We start from the raw sequence: 11,370 nt of genomic DNA, 5'->3' as shown, positions 1-11,370 counted from the left end.
AAGTGGCAGATGGAGTTCAACATGGAGAAGTGTGAGGTGGTACACTTTGGAAGGACAAACTCCAAGGCAGAGTACAAAGTAAATGGCAGGATACTTGGTAGTGTGGAGGAGCATAGGGATCTCGGGGTACATGTCCACAGATCCCTGAAAGTTGCCTCACAGGTGGATAGGGTAGTTAAGAAAGCTTATGGTGTGTTAGCTTTCATAAGTCGAGGGATAGAGTTTAAGAGTCGTGATGTAATGATGCAGCTCTATAAAACTCTGGTTAGGTCACACTTGGAGTACTGTGTCCAGTTCTGGTCGCCTCACTATAGGAAGGATGTAGAAGCATTGAAAAGGGTACAGAGGAGATTTACCAGAATGCTGCCTGGTTTAGAGAGTATGCATTATGATCAGAGATTAAGGGAGCTAGGGCTTTACTCTTTGGAGAGAAGGAGGATGAGAGGAGACATGATAGAGGTGTACAAGATAATAAGAGGAATAGATAAAGTGGATAGCCAGCGCCTCTTCCCCAGGGCACCACTGCTCAATACAAGAGGACATGGCTTTAAGGTAAGGGGTGGGAAGTTCAAGGGGGATATTAGAGGAAGGTTTTTTTTACTCAGAGTGGTTGGTGCGTGGAATGCACTGCCTGAGTCAGTGGTGGAGGCAGATACACTAGTGAAGCTTAAGAGACTACTAGACAGGTATATGGAGGAATTTAATGAGGGGGCTTATATGGGAGGCAGGGTTTGAGGGTTGGCACAACATTGTGGACCGAAGGGCTTGTACTGTGCTGTACTATTCTATGTTCTATGACAGTACAGGCTTTTCCGCAATGGTTACAGCATAAGGCAGGACTTTTCCTCAATGATTACAGCAAAGTACAGGCTTTTCCCCCTATGATTACATCACAGTACAGACCTTTTCCCCAGTGATTACAGCACAGCGCAGGAATTTTCCACAGTGATTACAGCACAGTAGAGGACTTTTCAGCAATGATTACTGCACAATACAGGCGTTTTCCGCAATGATTACTGCACAGTACAGGCCTTTTGCTATGTGATCACATCACAGTACAGGCTTTTTCCCCCCAATAATTACAGCTCAGTACTTGGTGGGCTGGATGAGCCTGTTCTGCGCTGTATCTCTGAATAAAATAAAATAAATAATATTCTGTGATGGTGAGGGATGAGAGAGAGGAGATCCACAATACCACAGATACAGCAACAGTGTGTTAAAAAGCACAGAAGTAATACAATTCTGCAGATACAGGAATGGTGAGGTTAATGCAGAGGAGAAACACAATTCCACATTTATTGGAATGTTGAGGCTCAAAGCACAGGAGAAATACAATACTGCAGAGTCCGGAAAGGTGAGGTACAAAGCATGGGGAATACATTACCACTGATGCTGGAGCCGTGAGGTACAAGGCAGAGGAGAAATAAAATACTGCATACACAAGAAGAGAGTGTTTTAAAGCACAGTGGAACTACAATACTGCAGATGATGGGCCGGTGAGTTACAAAGCTCATGGAAATACAACAGTGCAGATGCTGGAATTGTGAGATACAATGTACAAGAGACATACAATACTGCAGATGCTGCATTGATGAGGTACGCGAGAGTGGAGAACAACAAACAGCAGCTGTGTCAGCCGAAATAGCTCATTTGGGAGAGCGTTAGACTGAAGATCTAAAGGTCCCAGGTTCAATCCCGGGTTTCGGCACTGGGACTTATTTATTGTCACCGCGACAGCATAGCTGTTAGTGTGACACTATTACAGCTCGTAGTGTCAGAGTTTGGAGTTCAATTGTGGCATCCTCTGTAAGTAAGTTTGTACATCCATCCCATGTACACAGTCCCTCTGTCCAAAGCCAGACTGGTTAGTAGGTTAATTGTATTTTTTTAATCTGTACCACAATTAGGCTAGGGTTAAATCGGTGGATTCCCGGGTAGAACGGCTGGGTGGGCTGGACAAGCCTGTTCTGTGCTCTATCTCTCAAGTAAAATAAATAATATTCTGTAATGGTGAGGGACGAGGCAAAGAGCTTTAACAAGCGAAAGATTTTTCTGTGAGAGTCATGATTGTAGTACTACGCAGACACAGTAGAAGCGTTCGTGTTCACATCAGGCAAAAAGCTTTAAAAACCCAGTCTGCATAAAAGAGGTGTATCATCCAATGGAGCGGTCATCATCAGAGTGGTAAGGCTTTGGCTCATTAAGGCTTCAGCAAGAGCAGGCGGAAGGAAAGTCGGTAATCTCACTCCTCATTTATTATTTAACTCAGAGAATAGTGGGTATATCTACAGAGCCAGTGTTCTGTTCTGGGTGTCAGATGTGGGATTTCTGCAAGACTACCAGCCTCCCCAGTGGCCACACCTGAACCAGGTGCATCGAGATGCAGCTCCTTAGAGACTGTGTTAGGGAACTGGAGCCGCAGCTCGGTGAACTTTGGCTTATTAGGGAAAGTGAGGCAGTGATAGACAGGAGCTACAGGGAGGGAGTCACCCCAAGGCTACAGGAGACCGATAAATGGGTGACTGTCAGGAGAGGGAAGGGAGAATATCAGATAGTGGAGAGCACCCCTGTGGCCATCCCCTTCAATAATACCCCATTCTGAGCACTGTTGTGGGGGGGGGGCAGTGGGGGACCTACCTGGGGGAAGCAACAGCCCCTGTGTCTCTGTCACTGAGTCTGGCCCTGTGGCTCAGGAGGGTAGGGAACTGACAAGGATGGCAGCAGTAATAGGGGACTCTATAATTAAGGGGATAGACAGGTGATTCTGTGACGTGACAAAAAGAAATATGGATGGTACTTTGCCTCCCAGGTGCCAGGGTTTGTGATGTTTCTGAGTGCATCCACAATATCCTGAAAAGAGAGGGTGAGCAGCCAGAACTGTAGAACATACTGGTACCAACAACAGAGGTAGAAAAAGGGAGGTGGTCTGGAAAACAGAATACAGGGAGTTAGGAAGGAAGCTGAGAAGCAGGACCTGAAGGGTAGTAATCGCCGGATTGCTGCCTGTGCCACGTGACAGTGACGATAGGAATAGAATGAGGTGGCAGATAAATGCGTAGGTGAAGAATTGGAGCAGAGTGCAGGGATTCAGATTTCTGGATAATTAATCTCTTCTGCGGCAGATGTGACCTGTACAAAACGGATAGGTCACACTTGAATCCGAGGGGGACCAATATTACTAGAGCAGTTGGGAGTGGTTTAAACTAATATGGTGAAGAATAGGAACCAGTATGACAGAGCTGAGGATGAGCCAGTAGGTTTACAAGTGATGATGGGAGTAACATGAATGTAAGGAAGGACTAGCCAATGATTGGGGACAAATGCAGACAGAGCTAAGAGTTCAATATTAGCACAGGGAAAATTCAAAAGGGTGTAGAATGCAGGACTGAAGGTGTATTTAAATACACTTAACATTCGGAATAAGGTGCATGAACTTGTGGCGCAATTGGAGACTGGTCAGTAAATTGTCAGCATCACCTAGTTCTGGCTGAAAGAAGGTTATTGTTGGGAGCTTATCATCAAAGGATAAACTTTGTATCGAAAGGACAGGCAGGAAAGCATAGATGGTGGTGTGGCTCTGTTGGTAAGAGATGGAATTACATCTTTAGAAAGAGGTGACATAGGGTCAGAGAATGTTGAATCTTTGTAGGTGAGGTTAACAAACTACAAGGGTAAAAAACTTATGGGAATCATATGTAGACCTCCAAATAGTAGCCAAGATGTGGGGTTGAGATTGCACAGGGAGCTGAAAAAGGCATGTATTAAGGGTAATGACACAATTATAAATGAGGGCAAACTAGCCAATAATATAAAGCAGGAACAACATCGCAGACCATTATCTAAAAGGGGAGAAGGTTCAAACATCAGAGGTACAGAGGTACTTAGGAGTCCTCGTGCAAATTTCCCAGAAGTTAAATTTACAGGTTGCCGGGGAGAAGTGAATCTGTGGAATGCTCTGCCACAGACTGTGGTGGAGGACAAGCCCATGGGAATGTTTAAAGTAGAAGTTGATAGATTCCTGATCAGTCAGGGCATCAAAGGATCTGGCAAGAAGGCAGGTGTATGGATCCAGAATCAGCCATGATGGAATGACAGAGCAGACTCGATGGGCTGAATGGCCTAATTCTGCTGCCATCTCTTATGGTCTATGTACAGGCTTTTTCCCCCCCATGATTACAGCACAGTACAAGCCTTTTCCCTATTGATTACATCACAGTACGGTCCTTTTCCCCAGTGATTACATCACAGGAGAGAACTTTTCCCCAATGATTACAGCACAATACAGGACGTTTCTCCAATAATTACAGCACAGGCCTTTTGCCATGTGATTACATCACAGTACAGGCATTTTGCCCAATGATTACAGCACAGTACAGGACTTTTCCCCAATGATGACAGCTCAGTCCAGGCCTTTTCCCGAATGATTACAGCACAGTTCAGGCTTTTTGCCCATTGATTACAGTACAGTACTGGACATTTCCCCAATAATTACAGCTCAGTACAGGACTGTTCCCCAATGATTGCATCACAGTACAGACATTTTTTCCCCAATGGTTACAGCACAAGGCAGGACTTTTCCCCAATGATTACAGCACAGTACAAGACTTTTCCCAACTGATTACATCATACTACTGACCTTTTCCCCAGTGAACACCTGACAGTACAGGACTTTTCTCCAATGATTATAGAAACATAGAAAATAAGTGCAGGAGTAGGCCATTCGGCCCTTCGAGCCTGCACCGCCATTTATTATGATCATGGCTGATCCAACTCAGAACCCTGCACCAGCCTTCCCTCCATACCCCCTGATCCCCGTAACCACAAGGGCCATATCTAACTCCCTCTTAAATATAGCCAATGAACTGGCCTCAACTGTTTCCTGTGGCAGAGAATTCCACAGATTCACCACTCTGTGTGAAGAAGTTTTTCCTCATCTCGGTCCTAAAAGGCTTCCCCTTTATCCTCAAACTGTGACCCCTCGTTCTGGACTTCCCCAACATCGGGAACAATCTTCCTGCATCTAGCCTGTCCAATCACTTTAGGATTTTATACGTTTCAATCAGATCCCCCCTCAATCTTCTAAATTCCAACAAGTACAAGCCCAGTTCATCCAGTCTTTCTTCATATGAAAGTCCTGCCATCCCAGGAATCAACCTGGTGAACCTTCTTTGTACTCCCTCTATGGCAAGGATGTCTTTCCTCAGATTAGGGGACCAAAACTGCACACAATACTCCAGGTGTGGTCTCACCAAGGCCTTGTACAACTGCAGAAGTACCTCCCTGCTCCTGTACTCGAATCCTCTCGCTATAAATGCCAGCATACCATTCGCCTTTTTCACCGCCTGCTGTACCTGCATGCCCACTTTCAATGACTGATGTATAATGACACCCAGGTCTCGTTGCACCTCCCCTTTTCCTAATCGGCCACCATTCAGATAATAATCTGTTTTCCTATTTTTGCTACCAAAGTGGATAACTTCACATTTATCCACATTAAATTGCATCTGCTATGAATTTGCCCACTCACCCAACCTATCCAAGTCACCCTGCATCCTCTTAGCATCCTCCTCACAGCTAACACTGCCACCCATTATGGCACAATATAGGACTTATCCCCGATAATTACAGCACAGTACAGGACTTTATCCCATTGATCACATCACAGTACAGACCTTTTCCCCAATGGTTACAGCACAAGGCAGGCTTTTTCCCCCATTGATTACACCACAGTACAGGACTTTTCTGCAAGAATTATAGCACAATATAGGACTTTTCCCCCAATAATTAGAGGACAGTACAGGACTTTTCCCCAATAATTAGAGGACAGTACAGACTTTTTCCCCTCTGATTACAACATAGTACAGGACTAGTCCCCATTGTTTACATCACAGTAGAGACCTTTTCCCCAATGGTTACAGCACAAGGCAGGACAAAGATCGCATGGATGAACTACAACAATTGTTCATCCCAGTTTGGCAAAAGAATAAACCAGGGAAGGTAGTGCACCCGTGGCTGACAAGGGAAATTAGGCACAGTATCAATTCCAAAGAAGCAGCATACAAATTAGCCAGAAAAAGCAGCTCACCTGAGGACTGGGAGAAATTCAGAGTTCAGCAGAGGAGGACAAAGGGCTTAATTAGGAAGGGGAGAAAAGATTATGAGAGAAAACTGGCAGGGAACATAAAAACGGACTGTAAAAGCTTTTATAGATATGTGAAAAGGAAAAGACTGGTAAAGACAAATGTAGGTCCCCTACAGACAGAAACAGGTGAATTGATTATGGGGAGCGAGGACATGGCAGACCAATTGAATAATTACTTTGGTTCTGTCCTCACTAAGGAGGACATAAATAATCTTCCAGAAATAGAAGGGGACAGAGGGTCTAGTGAGATGGAGGAACTGAGTGAAATACATGTTAGTAGGGAAGTGGTGTTAGGTAAATTGAAGGGATTAAAGGCAGATAAATCCCCAGGGCCAGATGGTCTGCATCCCAGAGTGCTTAAGTAGCCCAAGAAATAGTGGATGCATTAGAGATAATTTTTCAAAACTCGTTAGATTCTGGACTAGTTCCTGAGGATTGGAGGGTGGCTAATGTAACCCCGCTTTTTAAAAAAAGGAGGGAGAGAGAAACCGGGGAATTATAGACCGGTTAGCCTAACATCGGTGATGGGGAAACTGCTGGAGTCAGTTATCAAAGATGTGATAACAGCACATTTGGAAAGTGGTGAAATCATTGGACAAAGTCAGCATGGATTTGTGAAAGGAAAATCATGTCTGATGAATCTCAGAATTTTTTGAGGATGCAACTAGTAGAGTGGATAGGGGAGAACCAGTGGATGTGGTATATTTGGATTTTCAAAAGACTTTTGACAAGGTCCCACACAGGAGATTAGTGTGCAAACTTAAAACACACGGTATTGGGGGTAAAGTATTGATGTGGATAGAGAATTGATTGGCAGACAGGAAGCAAAGAGTGGGAATAAACGGTACCTTTTCAGAATGGCAGGCAGTGACTAGTGGGGTATTGTAAGGCTCAGTGCTGGGACCCCAGTTGTTTACAATATATATTAATGACTTGGATGAGGGAATTAAATGAGGCATTTCCAATTTGCGGATGACACGAAGCTGGGCGGCAGCATTAGCTGTGAGGAGGATGCTAAGAGGGTGCAGGGTGACTTGGATAGGTTAGGCGAGTGGGGAAGTTTATGGCAGATGCAATTTAATGTGGATAAATGTGAGGTTACCACTTTGGTGGCAAAAACAGGAAAACAGATTATCTGAATGGTGGCCGATTAGGAAAAGGGGAGGTGCAACGAGACCTGGGTGTCATTATACACCAGTCATTGAAAGTGGGCATGCAGGTACAGCAGGCGGTGAAAAAGGCGAATGGTATGCTGGCATTCATAGCAAGAGGATTCGAGTACAGGAGCAGGGAGGTACTACTGCAGTTGTACAAGGCCTTGGTGAGACCACACCTGGAGTATTGTGTGCAGTTTTGGTCCCCTAATCTGAGGAAAGACATCCTTGCCATAGAGGGAGTACAAAGAAGGTTCACCAGATTGATTCCTGGAACGGCAGGACTTTCATATGAAGACAGACTGGATGAACTAGCCTTATACTCGTTGGAATTTAGAAGTTTGAGGGGGGATCTGATTGAAACGTATAACATCCCAAAGGGATTGGACAGGTTAGATGCAGGAAGATTGTTCCTGATGTTGGGGAAGTCCAGAACGAGGGGTCACAGTTTGAGGATAAAGGGGAAGCCTTTTAGGACCGAGATGAGGAAAAACTTCTTCACACAGAGAGTGGTGAATCTGTGGAATTCTCTGCCACAGGAAACAGTTGAGGCCAGTTCATTGGCTATATTTAAGAGGGAGTTAGATATGGCCCTTGTGGCTAAAGGGATCAGGGGGTATGGAGAGAAGGCAGGTACAGGGTTCTGAGTTGGATGATCAGCCATGATCATACTGAACGGCGGTGCAGGCTCGAAGGGCTGAATGGCCTACTCCTGCACCTATTTTCTATGTTTCTATGTTTTTCCCCCAAAGATTACAGCAGAGTACAGGCCTTTTCCCAATTGATTACATCACACTACAGACCTTTTCCCCAGCGATTACCTGACAGTACAGGACTTTTCTCTAATGATTACGGCACAGTATAGGACTTATCCCTGATAATTACAGCACAGTACAGGACTTTCCCCCATTGATTACATCACAGTACAGACCTTTTCCCAATGATTACAGCGTAGTACAGGCTTGTTCCCCTATGATTACAGCACAGTACAGGACTTTATCCAGTGATTACAGCACAAGGCAGGACTTTTCCCCCCAATCATTAAAGCACAGTACAGACCTTTTCCAATGATTACAGTACAGTACAGGCTTTTTCCACACTGATTACAGCATGGTACAGGACTTTTCAGCAATTACAGCACAGTACAAGCATTTTCCCTAATGATTACATCACAGTACAGACCTTTTCCCTAATGATTACATCACAGTACAGACCATTTCCCCTCTGATTACAGCACAGTACAGGCCTTTTCCCCAATGATTTCATCACAGTACAGGCCTTTTCCCCAATGATTACAGCACAGTACAAAACATTTCCCTAATGATTAAAGCACAGTACAAGCCTTTTCCCTAATGATTACATCACAGTATGGACCTTTTCCCCAATGATCACATTACAGCATGGTACAGGACTTTTGCTGTATGATTACATCACAGTACAGCCTTTTACGCAATGATTACAGCACACAACTGGATTTTTCCCCAATGATTACAGCACAGTACAAGGCTTTTACACAATGATTACAGCACAGTACAGGCTTTTTTCCTATGATTACAACACAGTACAGAACTTTTTCCCCAAAGATTTCATCACCGCTCAGGACTTTTCTCCTGTGATTACAGCACAGTACAAGACTTTTGCCCTATGATTATAGTACAGTACAGGACTTTTGCCCTCTGATTACAGCACAGTACAGGCCTTTTTGCCATGATTACAGCACAGTACAGGTCTTTTGCCCAATGATTACAGCAAACAAATGGACTTTTCCCTCAATGAAAAAAGCTCAGCCCAAGGCTTTTCGGCAATGATTACAGCAGTGCAGGGCTTTCCCCCAATATTTACTGCACAGTACAGGCATTTCCCCAATGTTTACAGCACAGTACAGGCTTTTTGCCCTATGATTACATCACAGTACACATCTTTTTCCCTACGATTACAGCACAGTACAGGCCTTTTGCCCGATGATTAGAGCACAGTACGTGACTTTCCCCCAATGATTTGAGCACAGTACAGGCTTTTTCTGCTATGATTACAGCACAGTGCAGGACATTTGCTAATGATTAAAGCACAGTACAAACCTTTCCCTAATGATTACATCACAGTATGGACCTTCTCCCCAATGATTACAGCACAGTACAAGCCTTTTCCCTAATCATTACATCACAGTACAGACCTTCCCCCCCCCCCAAAGATTACATCACAATACAGGTGTTTTCCCATGTGATTACATCACAGTACAGCCATTTTCCCCTCTGATTACAGCAAAGTACAGGCCTTTTTCCCCAATGATTTTATCACAGCTCAGGACTTTCCTCCAATGATTACAGCACAGTACAGGCCTTTTCCCCAATGATTAAAGCACAGTACAAGCCTTTTCCCTAATGATTACATCACAGTATGGACCTTTTCCCCAATGATTACATCACAGCTCAGGACTTTTCTCCAGTGATGACAGCACAGTACAAGACCTTTGGCCTATGATTACATCACAGTACAGCCTTTTGCCCAATGATTACAGCACACAACTGGATTTTTCCCCCAATGATTACAGCACAGTACGAGGCTTTTGCCCAATGATTACAGCACAGTACGAGGCTTTTACGCAATGATTACAGCACAGTACGAGGCTTTTACGCAATGATTACAGCACAGTACAGGCTTTTTTCCTATGATTACAACACAGTCCGGAACTTTTCCCCAAAGATTTCATCACCGCTCAGGACTTTTCTCCTGTGATTACAGCACAGTACAAGACTTTTGTCCTATGATTACAGCACAGTACAGGCCTTTTCCCCAATGATTACAGCACAGTACAAGCCTTTTCCCTAATGATTACATCACAGTATGGACCTTTTCCCCAATGATTACATCACAGTACAGGACTTTTGCTGTATGATTACATCACAGTACAGCCTTTTACGCAATGATTACAGCACACAACTGGATTTTTCCCCAATGATTACAGCACAGTACAAGGCTTTTACACAATGATTACAGCACAGTACAGGCTTTTTTCCTATGATTACAACACAGTACAGAACTTTTCCCCAAAGATTTCATCACCGCTCAGGACTTTTCTCCTGTGATTACAGCACAGTACAAGACTTTTGCCCTATGATTATAGCACAGTACAGGACTTTTGCCCTATGATTATAGCACAGTACAGGACTTTTGCCCTCTGATTACAGCACAGTACAGGCCTTTTGCCTGATGATTAGAGCACAGTACATGACTTTCCCCCAATGATTTAAGCACAGTACAGGCTTTTTCTGCTATGATTACAGCACAGTGCAGGACATTTGCTAATGATTAAAGCACAGTACAAACCTTTCCCTAATGATTACATCACAGTATGGACCTTCTCCCCAATGATTACAGCACAGTACAAGCCTTTTCCCTAATGATTACATCACCGTATGGACCTTCTCCCCAATGATTACAGCACAACACAGACATTTCACCAATGATTACATCACAGTACAGACCTTCCCCCCCCCCCCAAAGATTACATCACAATACAGGTGTTTTCCCATGTGATTACATCACAGTACAGCCTTTTTCCCAATGATTACAACAGAGTACAGCCTTTTTCCTCTGATTACAGCACAGTACAGGCCTTTTCTCCAATGATTACAGAATAGTGCAGGACTTTTCCCCCCAATGATTACAGCACAGTACAGGCCTTTTCCCCAATGATTTTATCACAGCTCAGGACTTCCCTCCAATGATTACAGCACAGTACAGGCCTTTTCCCCAATGATTAAAGCACAGTACAAGCCTTTTCCCTAATGATTACATCACAGTATGGACCTTTTCCTCAATGATCACATTACAGCATGGTACAGGACTTTTGCTGTATGATTACATCACAGTACAGCCTTTTCCCCAATGATTTCATCACAGCTCAGGACTTTTCTCCAGTGATGACAGCACAGTACAAGACCTTTGGCCTATGATTACATCACAGTACAGCCTTTCCCCCAATGATTACAGCACAGTACGAGGCTTTTTCCCTATGATTACAACACAGTACAGAACTTTTCCCCAATGATTTCATCACAGCTCAGGACTTTT

The 11,370-nt window shown here is 44.1% G+C and overlaps 1 non-coding gene across 1 annotated transcript; it reads left to right on the top strand.

Annotated features, from left to right (window-relative positions):
- The first annotated feature begins 1,635 nt into the window (after positions 1 to 1,635).
- Positions 1,636 to 1,708, top strand: trnaf-gaa (transfer RNA phenylalanine (anticodon GAA)). Its single transcript has one exon. It is a non-coding gene; the product is annotated as a tRNA-Phe (tRNA).
- Positions 1,709 to 11,370: the final 9,662 nt, after the last annotated feature.

Source organism: Mobula birostris, chromosome 8, assembly GCF_030028105.1.
Source record: "Mobula birostris isolate sMobBir1 chromosome 8, sMobBir1.hap1, whole genome shotgun sequence".
Taxonomy (NCBI): domain Eukaryota; kingdom Metazoa; phylum Chordata; class Chondrichthyes; order Myliobatiformes; family Myliobatidae; genus Mobula; species Mobula birostris.
This window is presented reverse-complemented; position numbering and strand designations above follow the sequence as displayed.